The sequence below is a fragment of the Globicephala melas genome, chromosome 15 (genome assembly GCF_963455315.2).
Source record: "Globicephala melas chromosome 15, mGloMel1.2, whole genome shotgun sequence".
In the NCBI taxonomy this organism is placed as follows: domain Eukaryota; kingdom Metazoa; phylum Chordata; class Mammalia; order Artiodactyla; family Delphinidae; genus Globicephala; species Globicephala melas.
The window spans coordinates 13,736,882-13,752,639 of record NC_083328.1 but is presented as its reverse complement, the minus strand read 5'-3'; the positions used below and the strand labels follow the sequence as shown (position 1 = coordinate 13,752,639).

Here is a 15,758-nt window from a genome sequence, read left to right as displayed (position 1 = left end):
ATGAGATTCCTCCACTTCTGATTCACAAAAGACTTTTTCCTGGGGACACTTAGAAAGGACATATTGGTATTACCTGAGCCCACTCTGTCCCTGGTTCCAGCAGATCCTTGCTGGGAGGATGGCATGGCTGCCTCGTGTGTTTGGATCCTAGCAATACTCTTAATGGGACAGAAGGGTTTTATCTAAAAATTCGCATTTGATGCTTCTCGATTTGCTTCTATTTCTATCTTGCAAAATCTCTTAGGAAATTCCAAATAATACCTTCAAATGATTAATTGTGCTATAAATCATTTCTCTATATTAATTCTTTAGTCTTAAAATGTGACTATTATTTTGTGACTATGGAATTTGGGGAATGACTCATCAATAATTATTTTAAAAAATTAGGGACTCCCCTGGCGGTCCAGTGGTTGGGACTCCGTGCTTCCACTGCAGGGAGCGCGGGTTCAATCCCTGGTCAGGGAAGTGGGATCACGCATGCTGCGCAGCGTAGCCAAAAAAAAAGAAAAAAAAAATTGAGTTAATTTGTCAAGTTAAATTGAATTGCTGTTTAAACATGTAAAATACCATTCAAACACGGTGTGGTTTCTTTAATTTCTTGATGTGTTTTTTTCCTCAACCAAAGATACTTCTCTGTATCTCTAGATAAGGATTGCAGTTGACGTGTATCTCTAGTCTTATTCTGCTACCCATCTTGCATATAACCAACAAGTACTTAGTAAGAACTTGTTACTGGCCCTGTAGTCTAACAGTCACTATGGGTTTTACAAAAGATGCTTAAGACACAGTCCTGGCTGTTTAAGAATTTGGTTGGGGAAACACAACTAAGAGAGAAAACAAAGAGTAATTAATTGGCTTGATGGTTACTAGACTGTAATCTCCTTGCAGCCAGGGACTTCATTGTTGTGGTACCCGCAGCAGTTAGCCCATGTACTCAGCAGACCCTCAATAACTTTTTTTTAAATAAAATGAATAGAAGTTCAAGAAAGGAGACACATGTGGTCTTGAGAGGTCAGATAAGGCTTCAGGAAATGGGGGTACTTGCTTCAAACCTTGAACTAGGTGGGGGATTAAGTGAGAAAAGAAAGAAAAGAGAGCATCCCCAGCCTGTCACAATGAGAGTTTGAAAAAAGGTGGAGGCAATGAGCACAGGAAAGTCATTGACCATGAGGAAGATACGGTTGAAAGGGAAAGAGCTCAGGATCCACTGGCAGAGTGGATTTAGAGCCTGAGGAGAGAAGGCTTGAGATGACTGACTCCAAGTTTCCCAACTGGCTACTACTGCCAGGAATACGATCATGGAGAAAAGACGTCTTTGTGGGGTTGAATTCTAAATTGGACACGTTGAGGGTCAGTCACCAAGGAAAGTCTGTGCACAGCTGAAATCAAGGATGGATCATGGGTGAGAGGCCAGGGCTGGGAACCCGGATTTGGGATTCATCAGAGCTAGTGGGTGAAATTATAGTCAAGGATGAGCTCAACAAGGAAAGTCGTATACCTGAAGATGACCAGAGAGACAGGACCTTGTCCTGGAGGATATCCAGGGCAGGGGAGAGTGAGACATGGCGTCTGACCTCCACGCTGCTGATACCCATCAGGAGAACATCATCTCCCTGTGGTTATGATCAGCCCTGACTCTCCCTAGAGAAGGACCTCCATGACCCTACTTACCACGTGATCAGAATATTTCAGCGCTCAGGTAACATTTCGATGTGGAAAGATAGACGGGTGGACTCCCCTGGCCAAAATCAAAAGTGAGCACATAGGGGGACTTCCCTGGGGATCCAGTGGTTCCAATACAGGGGGCACGGGTTCGATACCTGGTCAGGGAACTAAAATCCCGCATGCCGCACAGTGCAGCAAAAAAAAAAAGTGAGCATATAGTTAACAAGACAGAGAAACATTATTTCCCACCTGGCATCTTGCAGCCCATACAGATGTACTCTGTTTGCACATCTGGGAGTTGCTGCTCTTCTCGGTTTCTCTTCTTCCTTGCGCTTTCTGAATGCTTTCTACCCTTTGCCTCTGTCTTCAGGGCCCACTCTAGCCTAGAAGGATGCTGCAAGCCCTTCCAGGCTCTAAGCATTCTTCCTGGCCCCGATCCTGAAGGGGAAGGAGCTGCAGGTACTTAATTATATCTTAAGTGGAGGCCTCACATCTGCCAGATTCTTCCCAGTAGAGCATCTGCACGAGGAAATATTTCTCTTCTAATATATTGATTGCCTCTTGCATAACTGGGACATGCTACTATGCTCATGAAGTCTCTGTGTTTTTGCCTTACCAAAGACCCTCCCCCTCACCCAGGGTGATAAATGGGATGGGAAAAAGAGGATAAAAGGGGAAAATGCAATTCTGAAATAGCTAAACGAATGTGGGACCGTGTGGACTGGTGGCTGTGACTTCCTCTCCTGCTGGTGCTCCCCCAGCTCAGACTTTGACGACTAGCAAAGGAGAAAGACCGTCAAACCATTCTTGATAGTCAGTCTCCTCTGCTGCCTGTCCCCCGTCTGCCCATTCAGTGACAATGTGAGAAAACTGTACTCAGAGCATCTGGTCCTTCCTGGAAGAAAAGCTCATATTGCCAGCACTCGAGTGATTTTTCAGGTTTGAAAGGAAGCTCTGTGTGTGCACAGGTGTATGTGTGCACGTGCATCTGTGTACACGTGAGTATTTACTTTGCTGCTGTGGTTGAAGATGGTCTAGAAGAGGAGCAGCAGAAAGGCAGCTTTCTGCCTCTCAGTTTCCAGGCAAGAGATTTTGATATCAGGAGTTACTGATATTCTAGAAAGGAGGAGACCATCCATTTGAGACACTGACAAGGCTTCCTGTGAGGGACAGAAATCAGTTTCCTGTGGAAACAGACATGATGGTACACTTGGAAGGCCATATTAGTGATCTATTGCTGCATAATATATTATACCAAAAGCTAGTGACACAAAACAGTAAGTATTGACTAATCTCACTGTTTCTGTGGGCCAGGAATTCAATAGCAGCTTAGCTGGGTGCTTCTGGTTCAGGGTCTCTGATGAGGTTGCAGTCAAAATGCTGGCTGGGGCTGTGATCATCTGAAGGCTTGACTGGGGCTGGAGAATGTGCTCTCAGGTGCTCACTCATGTGGCTGGCAAGGTGATAATGGCTGTTGGCAGGAGGCCTCAGGTCCTTGCCACACAGACCTCTCCGTGGTGCTGCCTGAGTGTCCTCGTGACATGCAGCTGGCTTCCAGAAAAACAAATGATCCAAGAGAGTACAAGGCAGAAGCTGTCACGTCTTTTACGACCTAGCACTGGAAGTCAAACTCCGTCGTTTCTGCAATATCCTATTGGTTACACAGGTCATCCCCATTCAGTGGGGAGAGGACTACCTCCCAGTGATTACCGGGAGGCAGGGGTCATTGGGGACCACCTTGGAGACTGGCTACCACAAAGGGGGATGATTCTGTAATTGGACTTCAGCTTCTGACCCGACATTGCTGCCACAGCCTTCCATTTTCCCTGGGCTTTGGTTTCTTCCTACCTTAGAGGAAAACTGTGACCATGGCTGTTCTCTGTGTTCTGAGAAGTGATCCCACCAGGCCCTAGGCTCACCTTGCTAATTAAATAATTAGCTCTCAGTGCTCGCTCCTTACTGGCATTCTAGCCTACGGTGCTAAGGGTAAAATCAAATCAAACGGGATTCTGCAAAAGCAGCTGTTGATCGGTTGGTGCTCATCCCGAAAGCTGTGAGCCTCCGGCTCTTTGTGAGAAATTGGTATCAGCGAGGGGGGAATGTAATTGGCTATGCAGCCTCCTTTCCAAAGAGGCTGGTCTGAGGGCTACGACTCAGAGTCTCCGTCCTCCCAGGATACTCGGTCCGCTGGGTGTGCGGCTCACAGATTTCTTGGTAGCCAGTTCAGAACCTCTCTCTTACGTAGCAAATGATAACTTGTGAAATTCTTATCATCTTCTTTCCCTTCGCTCATCAAAGTCCTGTGTGTTGGCAGTTACTGCTGTGATGTAGTTGAGCAGGGCTTGTGAAATTATTTTTGGAATCAGCCTTAGGACTTGGTGTATGTTAATGGTAGAGAGGAGGGGAGGGAGGGGCTGAGGGGGCCAGGCTCAGGATGGGCGGGGAGGGCTTTCATGCTCATTGCTTCAGGTCCATTGCAATCGCAGAGGAGCAGGGTCCTCAAAGTCACTTTGTTCCGCCAGTCACTCGCACCACACACCATGAGGCCACTTGTGCCCAAGAATGTGTCTTTAACGCAACAAATGCTCCCGGGTGGAAGGAGCATCTGCGTCTCAGCTTCACCTGAGTCCCCACAGCAGCCCTTCATCTTTTCTCCTCCTTGACCTCCAGCGCTGTGCTAGCTGGGTTCCGCCGTGAGCTTGCAGACAGCACACAATGGCAAAGGAAATGACAAGCATCACGGGAGATCATGCAGCACTACTGATCTATCCTAGGTCCAGCCAACACTTCCATTAAACTCTTCTCCCTCTGAAGAAAGAGAGAGAGATGAGTCCTGCCCTTAGCTAGGAGAGGAGCCAGTGGTGTCGGCTTCTTCTTTTTTTTTTTTAATTTATTTATATTTATTTATTTTTGGCTGTGTTGGGTCTTCGTTTCCGTGCAAAGGCTTTCTCTAGTTGTGGCAAGCGGGGGCCACTCTTCATTGCAGCGCGCGGGCCTCTCATTGTCACGGCCTCTCTTGCTGCGGAGCATAGGCTCCAGACGCGCAGGCTCAGTAGTTGTGGCTCACGGGCCCAGTTGCTGCGCGGCATGTGGGATCCTCCCGGACCAGGGCTCGAACCCGTGTCCGCTGCATTTGGCAGGCAGACTCTCAACCACTGCGCCACCAGGGAAGCCTGGTGTCGGCTTCTTGACTCACATTTTTATCTTATTCACAATCCAACTTCATTAAGACTTGACTCAGAGTTTCTGACTTAAGAAATGAAGCATTAATATTTATGCAAATGGATCTGTTCACTGGATGGTGCTAGATGTGTGGGAATGGATCTGGGGCTGGAGATCGAGAACTAAGAAACTCACAGGGCTGCCTGGTCTTTGTGCTCCAGAGTACCCTTCGCTTGCCCATATGCAAGCAGGTCGTTATCATAGCTAGTTTATCTCACAGCTATGTGCAACGTCCAAGACACTGAAAGTTATCCTAACATAAAAGTGCCTGAGGCACCCGTCCCCAGACTTGGTCTAGATCAGGCCTGCTTGCCACCCCGACTTCACCCACAGGCCTGCTCCGCATCCTTTCCAGCTGTCCATTCCTCCCCCACTGGTGGGAGAAGACACAGCTGGGGAAATACAATACCTGCAGCTGCTCCCCAGGTACCTCTCCATGCTTGGCCGCTGTCCCTCCTTCCCAAATTCTTACTCTGGCCTCATGTCTTTTCGGGTTTCCACTTCTGGTTTGGTCCTAGACTCTTGATCTCTGTTCCATGCTCTGATCCAGAGGCCCATCCTCCCCAGCCCAGGTCGCAGGCTTTAGCTCGGGACATTTCATGCGCTGGTCCCAGGGCCATGGCTGAGATGGACAGGGAGCTCGGTTTCAAATTCTTGACCCGGGACTTCCCTGGCGGTCCAGTAGTTAAGATTTCACCTTCCAATGCAGGGGGTGCAGGTTCGATCCCTGGTTGGGGAGCTAAGATCCCACATGCCTCAGGGCCAAAAAACCAAAACATAAAACAGAAGCAATATTGTAACAGATTCAATAAAGACTTTTAAGAAATGGTCCATATCAGAAAAAAATCTGTAAAATTCTTGACTCAGTTCAGAATACTTGACATTCCATGTTCACAACACAGGAAAGGAACATTACACAAAGCTCCAGGTACAGTATGATCCCAAATCTGTTATGCATAAAAGAACTGGAAAGAAATATATCAAAACATTGACAGTGTTGTTTCATGTGATAGGATGATGAGTGATCACATCCTGTATTTTTCAAAAGCTTGACAAGAGGCATGCATTAGTTCTATAATCAGAAAAAGAAAATTAAAGGGAAGAAAATATAGTCCCCAGCTAGTCAAATATTTATTAAATACCTACAGTGTTTTCATCTGTGAAACTGTAGATTACCTGTCCCATGAGGTCGACTGTGGATAAAATTTGCAGGGAAAGCAAGTGACACAGAAGAAATCTATTCATTCATATAAGGTATTTGTTGCACGGGGCCCAGACCTAGAAAATTCCAGGACTTTGACTTTTGTTCTTTGAAGGATAACTAGCATTCTAGCAGGCTGAGTCTCTCCTCACATCCAATCTGGCACCAACAGGATGGTCCTCCCCCCAGTACTTTGTCAACGTGCCACTCTGTCAGAGTTTGCTGTTCTTAATCATCTCACGGGAGCTAAATAGCTTTCAGCAGTCATGTGCATCACAAGGCCTGTTAGACTGACAGCGAACATTTGAATCCCCAAAGCGATTTTACCGCTTGTGAAATATGGAGCGTGGAAAACATTAGTGTCTCAAAGTGGGTCTCAAGGTGTGGTTCCTGAACCAGCTGCATCAGCATCACCTGGGACTCGTTAGAAATGCAAATTCCTGGACCCCACCCAAGTAACACTGAACCGGAAACTCCAGAGCGGGGCCGGCTTCCGGGAGTTCAATACGCCCTCCAGGTGACTCTGATGCTCCCTCAAGTCTGAGAGCCGCTGAGATTTCAGTGATCCTGGCCTACAGGGCAGGCACCTGGTCAGGCTTACTACTCAGACCTTGGTAATTTGGGTTTTTCTTTCATTTATCCATATTCATAAACGTCATTGGTCTTTAGTCTATCTAACAGTATATGTTTCAACTGTTTTTAAAAGATGGAGGAATTACATGTCAACATATAACTAATTTTCTAAGCAGGAAATGCCTTTCTAAGCATTAAAGCAATAGAAGAATCATAAATAAAAACTGTTACACTATTAAGTTGAAAGGATATTTCAAAAAGTAATAGGAAAAATACAGCAATTAATAGGCTAAGGTATATGTGAAGAGCATTTCTAAAAAATATGAAAACCTCTAGATATGACAATAGAGAAACGGGATAAGGAATAACAGACAATTGATACTTTAAACAAACATATTAAAACAATTTTCAACCTCACTAGAAATCTAAGGAATATAAACTAAAATAGTAATTGGATAACAGTTTTCACCTATCAGGTTGGAAAAGAATAAAACATATGATAATAGTACTGTCAAGAGTAAGATAAAATGAGCAAACTCATATACTAATGGTAGAAATGTACATGGTAAAACTATTCTGAAAACTATTTGGTGATACTTAGCTACAACTTTTCCAGTGTTAAACCCTATAATTAAAAATAATTCTACATCTAAGACTCTGCATATGAAATTAGTCAGAGATGTAGAAAAATGCACTTACAAAGATGGAATATTGTACAATTATTTAAAATAATATTTTCACTTTACAGTCTACAGATTTAATTTATAGTATAATTACATTGCTGTTCTACATCTATTATGTATCCATGTATATTCATACAGAGACAAAAACTGGGGAAAATGTAATAATTATTTTCTTTTTAACATCTTTATTGGAGTATAATTGCTTTACATTGTTGTATTAGTTTCTGCTGTATAACAAAGTGAATCAGCTATACGTATACATATATCCCCATATCCCCTCCCTCTTACGTCTCCCTCCCACCCTCCCTATCCCACCCCTCTAGGTGGTCACAAAGCACCGAGCTGATCTCCCTGTGCTATGCAGCTGCTTCCCACTAGCTATCTATTTTACATTTGGTAGTGTATATACCTCAAAGCCACTCTCTCACTTTATCCCAGCTTACCCTTCCCTCTCCCCATGTCCTCAGTTCCATTCTCTATGTCTGCGTCTTTATTCCTGTCCTGCCCCTACGTCCTTCATAACTTTTTTTTTTTTAGATTTCATATATATGTGTTAGCATATGGTATTTGTTTTTCTCTTTCTGACTTACTTCACTCTGTATGACAGACTCTAAGTCCATCCACCTCACTACAAATAACTCAATTTCATTTCTTTTATGGGTGAATAATATTCCATTGTATATATGTGCCACATCTTCTTTATCCATTCATCTGTCAGTGGACACTTAGGTTACTTCCATCTCCTGGCTACTGTAAATAGTGCTGCAATGAACACTGTGGTACACGACTATTTTTGAATTATGGTTTTCTCAGGGTATATGCCCAGTAGTGGGATTGCTGGGTCATATGGTAGTTCTATTTTTAGCTTTTTAAGGAACCTCCATACTGTTCTCCATTGTGGCTGGATCGATTTACATTCCCACCAACAGTGCAAGAGGGTTCCCTTTTCTCCGCACCCTCTCCAGCATTTGTTGTTTGTAGATTTTTTGATGATGGCCATTCTGACTGGTGTGAGATGATACCTCATTGTAGTTTTGATTTGCATTTCTCTAATGATTAGTGATGTTGAGCATCCTTTCATGTGTTTGTTGGCCATCTGTATATCTTCTTTGGAGAAATGTCTATTTAGGTCTTCTGCCCATTTTTGGATTGGGTTGTTTGTTTTATTGATATTGAGCTGCATGAGCTGCTTGTATATTTTGTAGATTAATCCTTTGTCAGTTGCTTCATTTGCAAATATTTTCTCCCATTCTGAGGGTTGTCTTTTGGTCTTGTTTATGGTTTCCTTTGCTGTGCAAAAGCTTCTAAATTTCATTAGGTCCCATTTGTTTATTTTTGTTTTTATTTCCATTTCTCTAGGAGGTGGATCAAAAAGGATCTTGCTGTGATTTATGTCATGGAGTGTTCTGCCTATGTTTTCCTCTAAGAGTTTTATAGTGTTTGGCCTTTTAGGTCTTTAGTCCATTTTGAGTTTATTTTTGTGTATGGTGTTAGGAAGTGTTCTAATTTCATTCTTTCACATGTAGCTGTCCAGTGGGAAAATGTAATAATTCTGGCGCTACTAATTATTATGGATTGGAATAAAGGTGAATGTAAATTTTCTTTGCCCTTGTATGTATTTTCCAAAATGTCTGCAATGTGGCCATAGGATCTATTCTGTTACTATTCAGCAAAGTTAACGAAATCTCAAATGAACAAAATCACATTGTAAAACAACTGTTTTCAGTGGCAAAAAAAAGTGATTGGATTTTTCTAATACACTTGCTCGCTATTATGGTAAATAAAGCTCAAACTTTACATGAGATACACAAGCATCTAGTCAAGATGGCAACCGCCAGCTGCCGGGAGGAAAGGAGTTCAGGCTGAAGCCTCTGAGAGGCAGCCACCACCCAAAGCAGCTAGGTGGCCCCTTGTTGTAGAAGCCACAGGATGCCTGAGGCCGGCTGCAGCCCCCCGCTGTATCAGTTACCTTATATCCATTTAGTATGCCGAAAACTTACCCTTTAGAAGAATGTCTGAATTGATTTCATAATCAGAAAAATAAATTGAAAGTAATTTTAAATATTATTTCTAAATAATTTCATGATGAGTCTGTGGCTGGGTTGGGTTGACAAGTTACCTCAGCCAAAAAGAGGGAAAAGCTCATATTATCAGGAAAGTCCTGGCACCAGTAACTTAATTCTTATGTCCAGTGAAATCTTCCCAAGTTTTATGTAAAGTTATTTTCTTTTATTCAATCTACTTATCCTTCAGGATCTAACACACAGGGTTTATATGTAATATGTGTACACTGTAGACCTCAGAAAAGCATAAATTTTCATTAAAAGGTACCTAAATGGGGACTGATTCTATCAACGGTAGAAGCTTGCATTCAAGTTCAGAGGGAGCAGAGAAAGCAACAAGACAGGCGTGAAGCCGGTGGGGACCTGTTGCGGTCAGGCAGATGAATCCTCTAAAACCCACAAGCGGCACCCAAAGGCAGGCTTCTGAAGGGGACAAGGGTCTCCTGTGCTTCCGGGGTGGTGTCCTGGTGGCACTTTTTTTAAAAAACCATTTTCTTGAGTTCTGATTGACATGTAAAAGCTGTACATATTTAATGTACACAACTCAAAGAGTTTGGGGATAACTATACACCTGTGAAACCATCACTACCATCAAGGCCATAAACATATCCATTTCCCCCTGAAGACTTCTCTTACCTTATCATTATTGTTGTTGTTATTTGTGTGTGGTAAGAACACTTAACATAAGATCTACCCTCTCAGCAAATTTTAAGTATACAGTATTGTTAGCTCTAGGCACTACGCCGTATAATAGATCTCCAGAACTTTTCTTACGCTGACCTGAAATAAACGGACTGCCAGATACTTCTGCAGCAAAGGTGGGTTTATTGGGGATGAGGATCAGTAGAGAATTGTAATTCGGGGTCTGCAACCATGGTGAGCCACGTGCAAACCCCCCCATGGCCAGGGAAGGAGACACTTTTATAGAGAGGAAAAGGAAGTTGGGAGGGCTGTAGTAAACAAAGGGTCCAGGGCTTTTCTTGCCAGGAAATGAGTCTTCTTGGGCTCTGCTATCATCACAGGGCATGAGAGCTCCCCCTTCTGGTCTCCCAACTCTATTTAATTGAGGTTTCTGTTTATTTTTTACAACTGAAACTTTGTACCCTTTGACCATCACCTCTCCACCTCTATTCCCAGCCCCTGGCAACCACCATACCACTGCCTGCTTCTATGAGTTTGACGAATTTAGATTCTACACATAAGTGATATCATACAGTATTTGCTAGACACACCTTCTGACCATGGCTCCAATGATCTTGATGCCACAGGACCGAGTTTCTGAGGTTCACAGATGCACCAGGGTGGCAGGGAGAAGTGACCACAGTAACTCTTCCATCTGGTCCAAGCTCCTGGCCCTCACTCGGCTACACACTGAGCTGTAGACCCCATGCTTGCTTGTGGCAGTACCACTGTCTATTTTTTTTTTCTATTTTTACTATTGCAGATAGGATTTTTTCATTGCATGTTTCTAACCACTTTCTGCCAGTATAGTGGAAAGCAGTTTTGGGGATTCTGGCTTTTATCTTGCTTCCTTACTGAATTCACTCATGAGAGAATTAGCAAATTCTCATTACAGAATTAGAGATTTTCTCAGGTTCTCTATGTCTGCTGGGACTTTGTCCACAAATTGCAGTGATTTTGTTTCCTCCTTTCTGGCAGTGTCTGTCTTAGTTCCATTTGTATTGACTGAAACCTGTTTATTAATAATACACAAGAAGGGTGAAATGTGATATTAGGAAATTGACATCTTACTTACCAATAGTTTTTTGAATTGTGAATATATGATAGCTTTTACCAAATGTCCTTTTAATCTCTAATAAGAGGATCGTGTGATTATTCTTGTTTTCACTTACCGATATGATTTAATGATGACTAGATTCCCTAATGTACATTCCTAGGATTTACATTTGCTGTTATGGCAGGTCATTTTCTTAATATAATTTAAATTTCTAGTGTAATTTAAAACTTTGATTTGCCATCAATTTTGAGTTTTTTCATCTGTATTCATAAATAAAAGGAGCCTGTAGTTTGCACAAAACTGTAAGTGTCGTTGTCAGGTTTTGAAACATAGTTATTCTAGCATGATAAAATTAATTTGTCGACTTTCTTTTTTGCTGATGTACAATAAATTCTACAGTATGGAATTTATTTATGACCTTAAATTTGAGCAGGTTAGTTCATAAAACTACCTTGATCTAGTGGTAGGGTTTTCGGTTTTGGTTTGGGGATTTTTTTTTTTTTGAGGTATTTCTTAATGATAAGTTTTAATATTCGTTACTCTACTTTGAAATTTTATATTATCTTCAGGAAGTTTCCAATTTCTCAAAATTACTTAATTTATTAGCATTTGCTTGTACATAGTATTGTTTAAAATTTTCTTTGCAAGTACTATTTTACCATCGTTATAGCCTCTCTTAATTGTAATTTTTGTTTTTCTCATTTTTTATTCATCTGATTTGCCAGAAATTTGTCTATTTTACTGATTTTTTGGAAAAAATGTACTCTTCAACTTAATTAACAATTCTTTTTTTTTTTTTCCTGGTTCCTATTCTGGTATTTTCAACTTTGATCTTCACTTCCTTTTTCCTGTTTTCTTGTTGTTATTATTTATAAACTTCTGCATTAAATGACTATTTCACCTAGTTTTATCTTTTTTTATTCATGAAAGAATTTAGATGTGAATTTTCCTCTTGGTATAGCTTTATCACCATCCTGAGATTTTGATATGTAGTGTCTACCATTTACTCTATGGTCTGTAATTATAATTAATATCTTTCTTCACTCAGTATTTATTTGGGACAATATTACTTCATACTATGTTTAAACATTTGTTATTAATTTATCATTTTATTGCACTGTAGTCATAGAAGATCACTTATGCCATCGCTTCTTCATGCTATCTACTGTGTTCATTTACTGCATCTCAGTATGTGTTCAGTTTCTGCAAATGAAACATGACAACTGAATACACTGCTTTCACAGTTTGTGGGAAATAGAACTATTGATATATGCCCCCTTTCCAGTAATAATTAAAATCTTGAATGTCCTAGTTTATTTTATATCTATTCAGTCTGTCTTAGATTGATAGTATTAAGGTCTATCTCAATTCTGTTTCTGTCATTTTCTCTCTGTGTGTGTGTGTGTGTGTGTGTGTGTGTGTGTGTGTGTTATTGAAAGCCTCTATGGGCCAGCGTGGATATAGCGGTGAACAAGAGACAAGTCTCTTGTTCTCATGGAATTTATATTCTAGTGTAGAGGGTAGGGGAGAGATAGACATTAAAGCAATAGATAATAATAAATAAGATAAACTCAGATAATATTAAGTTCTTTGAAGTACATAAAATAGGATGATATAATCGAGGGCAGTCAGGGTAGGTACTACACAGCTTTAAACAGAGTGTGAAGAGAAGACTGCTCTGAGGAGGTGATGTTTGAACTTAACCCTAAATCGTGAGGAAGGTCCAGCTGTGCAAGCTGTGGGGGAAGTGCTCACCACCGGGAGGGAACAGCAAATTCTAGGGCCCTGAGGAGGGAGAAGCTTGACTCCAGCTTGGTGGGCAAGTGGTTGGAGATGAGGTTGGAGATGCTGGGGTAGAGATCAGCTCTTGTGGGACACCATAGGCTCTGTGTTGGGATCTAGGTTCAGCAGAATGTGACTGAGAGCAATCTAACAGTGGTACAAACAGAATAGAAGCAGATATAAATCACTCTCACCAAGTTCTCTGCTGCCATCTGGTTCATTGTTCTGAAATCCTAGAGTGTTGCCCTATCCATGTGGTTTATGTCCACATCTGCGCTCCACCCATCAGAAAGCCAAGGAAGGGAAAGGGAGCACAAGTCTTTGAAGAAGTTGCACCCAGCACTTCTACTTATGTCCCCTTGGCCAGAAGTTAGTCACGTGTTTGACCAGAAGTTGGTTATGTTGCCACACCCAGCAGCAAGGCATGTTGGGAAATGTAGTCTTTCTTTTGGACAGCTATGTTCCCAGATTCTTAAATTGAGGGTTTTGTTGCTATTAATAGTGAATTGACCCTTAGGGGAGAACGCTGTGTCTCAGGTCCCATCAAGACAAGGAGTTTGGTTGTGATTTTATGTAGAAGCAGTACTACTTGGAGTATGTTAAGCAATGGAGTGGTATATTTTAATTTACATGCAAAAAACATCACTACTGCTGTGTGAAAGGAATATAGGGGGGAAGAATGGGGCTGGGAACTCAGGAAGTTATTTCAAAAGTAGGAGAGACATGCTGATGGCTTACACTAGGGTGGGAACAGCTGGGCAGTGAGAAGGGGGCAGGTACAGGCTTCATGTATTTTGAGTCTCTGTTTTTTTGGTGGGTCCACATTTAAGACCATATGTACTCTCACTGATCCTCTTGGTGGGCTGATCCTTTTACTATTATGTAATGTCCTCTTTGCCTCTAGTACTTTGCTTGCTCTTAAGTCTACTCTACTGGATATTAACATAGCCACTCCTGCTTCTTAAAATTAATATTTGTATGGTATACCTTTTTCTATCCTACCTATGTTGTTGAATTTGTAGTAAGTTTCTTGTAAACAGCATACAATTGAGCTGTGTTTTTTATCTATTCTGTCAGCCTGTTTTTTGAGTGATGTAATTTGACTATTTCTATTTAATTTTTGAAGTGTGTAAGTCTGCCCTTTTATTATTTGTTTTCTCTTGGTTCTTGTTTTTCTTGTCTTATCTTCCTGCAGGTTACTTGAACATTTTTAAGAATCTCATCTTGATTTAGTTATAGTCTCTTTTTTTTTTTTTTTTTTTTTGTGGTATACGGGCCTCTCACTGTTGTGGCCTGTCCCGTTGCGGAGCACAGGCCCCGGACGCACAGGCCCAGCAGCCATGGCCCACGGGCCCAGCCGCTCCGCGGCATGTGGGATCCTCCCAGACCGGGGCACGAACCCGTGTCCGCTGCATCGGCAGGCGGACTCTCAACCACTGCGCCACCAGGGAAGCCCCTAGTTATAGTATTTTTAAATGTATCTCTTTGTATAGTTTTCGTAGTGGTTGCTTTGGATATTACAGTATACATATGTGTCCTCACAATCTACTTGTATCAACATTTTGCCTCTTTGAGTGGAGTGTGAAAACAGCACCTGCATTTAGGTTCTTTTGCCTTCCCACTTTTAAATATCATTGCCTTGAGTGTCAGATGGTATTATAATTTTTGTCCCAATCATTAGATATTATTTATAAAACTCATGAGGAAAAGAATATTCTATCGTATGAACCCAGAATATTTTTATTCTTTCTGTTATTCCATCTTCCTTCTTGATTCTCCAAGATTCTTTATTTCATCATTTCTTTTTCAGTCTGAAGAACTTCCTTTAGGCAGTTTTTAAGGATAAATTTGATAATGACAAATTCTTTTAGCTTTTCTTCATCTGAGAATGTTTTGATTTCCCCTTATTCCTAAAGGATAATTTTGTCAGTTATATACTGCAGATGATAGTTTTTTGTTTTTTGTTTTTTCTTTCTCAGAACTTGAAATGAGTTATACCACTTCCTTCTGGTCGCCATGATTTCAGAGGAGCAATCTGTTGTGTTTGAATTGTTTTCCCACTGTAGGTAATGCATCATTTCTCTCTGGCTGCTTTCCAAAATTTTTCTGAGTTTTTAATTTTTCAAAGTTTAATTATGAAATGTCTCGGAATGAATTTATTTGGGGTTCATCCATTTTGAGATATGATCAACTTCTTGAATTTGTAGATTTGTGTTTTTCACCAAATTTGGAAAATTTTAGCCACTTCTTTGAACACTCTTTGCCTACCACTCTGTGATCCCTCCCTCTGGACTCAGATGAGTGTTGGAACTTTTTATTGTCCCACAGGTCCCTGAGGTTGTTATTTTTTTCATTTAGTCTATTTTCTTTCTTTTGTTCATATTGAGTGAACTCTGTTGATCTATCCTCAGTTCAGTGATTTTAACCTCTGTCCTCTCTACTCTGCTGTCCCGTCCAGCAACTTGTTTTATTTCTGCAATTGTATTTTTCAGTTCTGGAATTTTCATTTGGTTCTTTTTTATAACTTCCATTTCCTTGTTGAGATTTTCTCATTTTTCATTTGTTTCAAGAGACCTCGTGATTGATTGTTGGATTTTTATGGTGCTTTCTTTAAAATCCTTGTCAGGTAATTTCAACATCTGATTCATCTCAGCGTTCACGTGCATTGAATGTCTTTTCTCATTCAAATTGTGATTTTCTTGGTCCTGGATGTGATGGGAGGTTTCTATTATGACCTGGACATTTTTCCTAATATATTAATGGATTCTGGATTCTATATGAATCTTTTATTTTAGTAGGCAGTCACCCTCTTTAGGATTAACATGCAGGTC

At 41.3% G+C, this 15,758-nt stretch overlaps 1 protein-coding gene across 8 annotated transcripts in view; it reads left to right on the top strand.

Annotated features, from left to right (window-relative positions):
* The window catches only part of CALN1 (calneuron 1), a 469,972-nt gene that overhangs the window by 298,832 nt on the left and 155,382 nt on the right, over nt 1-15,758 (top strand). The gene's annotated exons all lie outside the window — the stretch shown is intronic.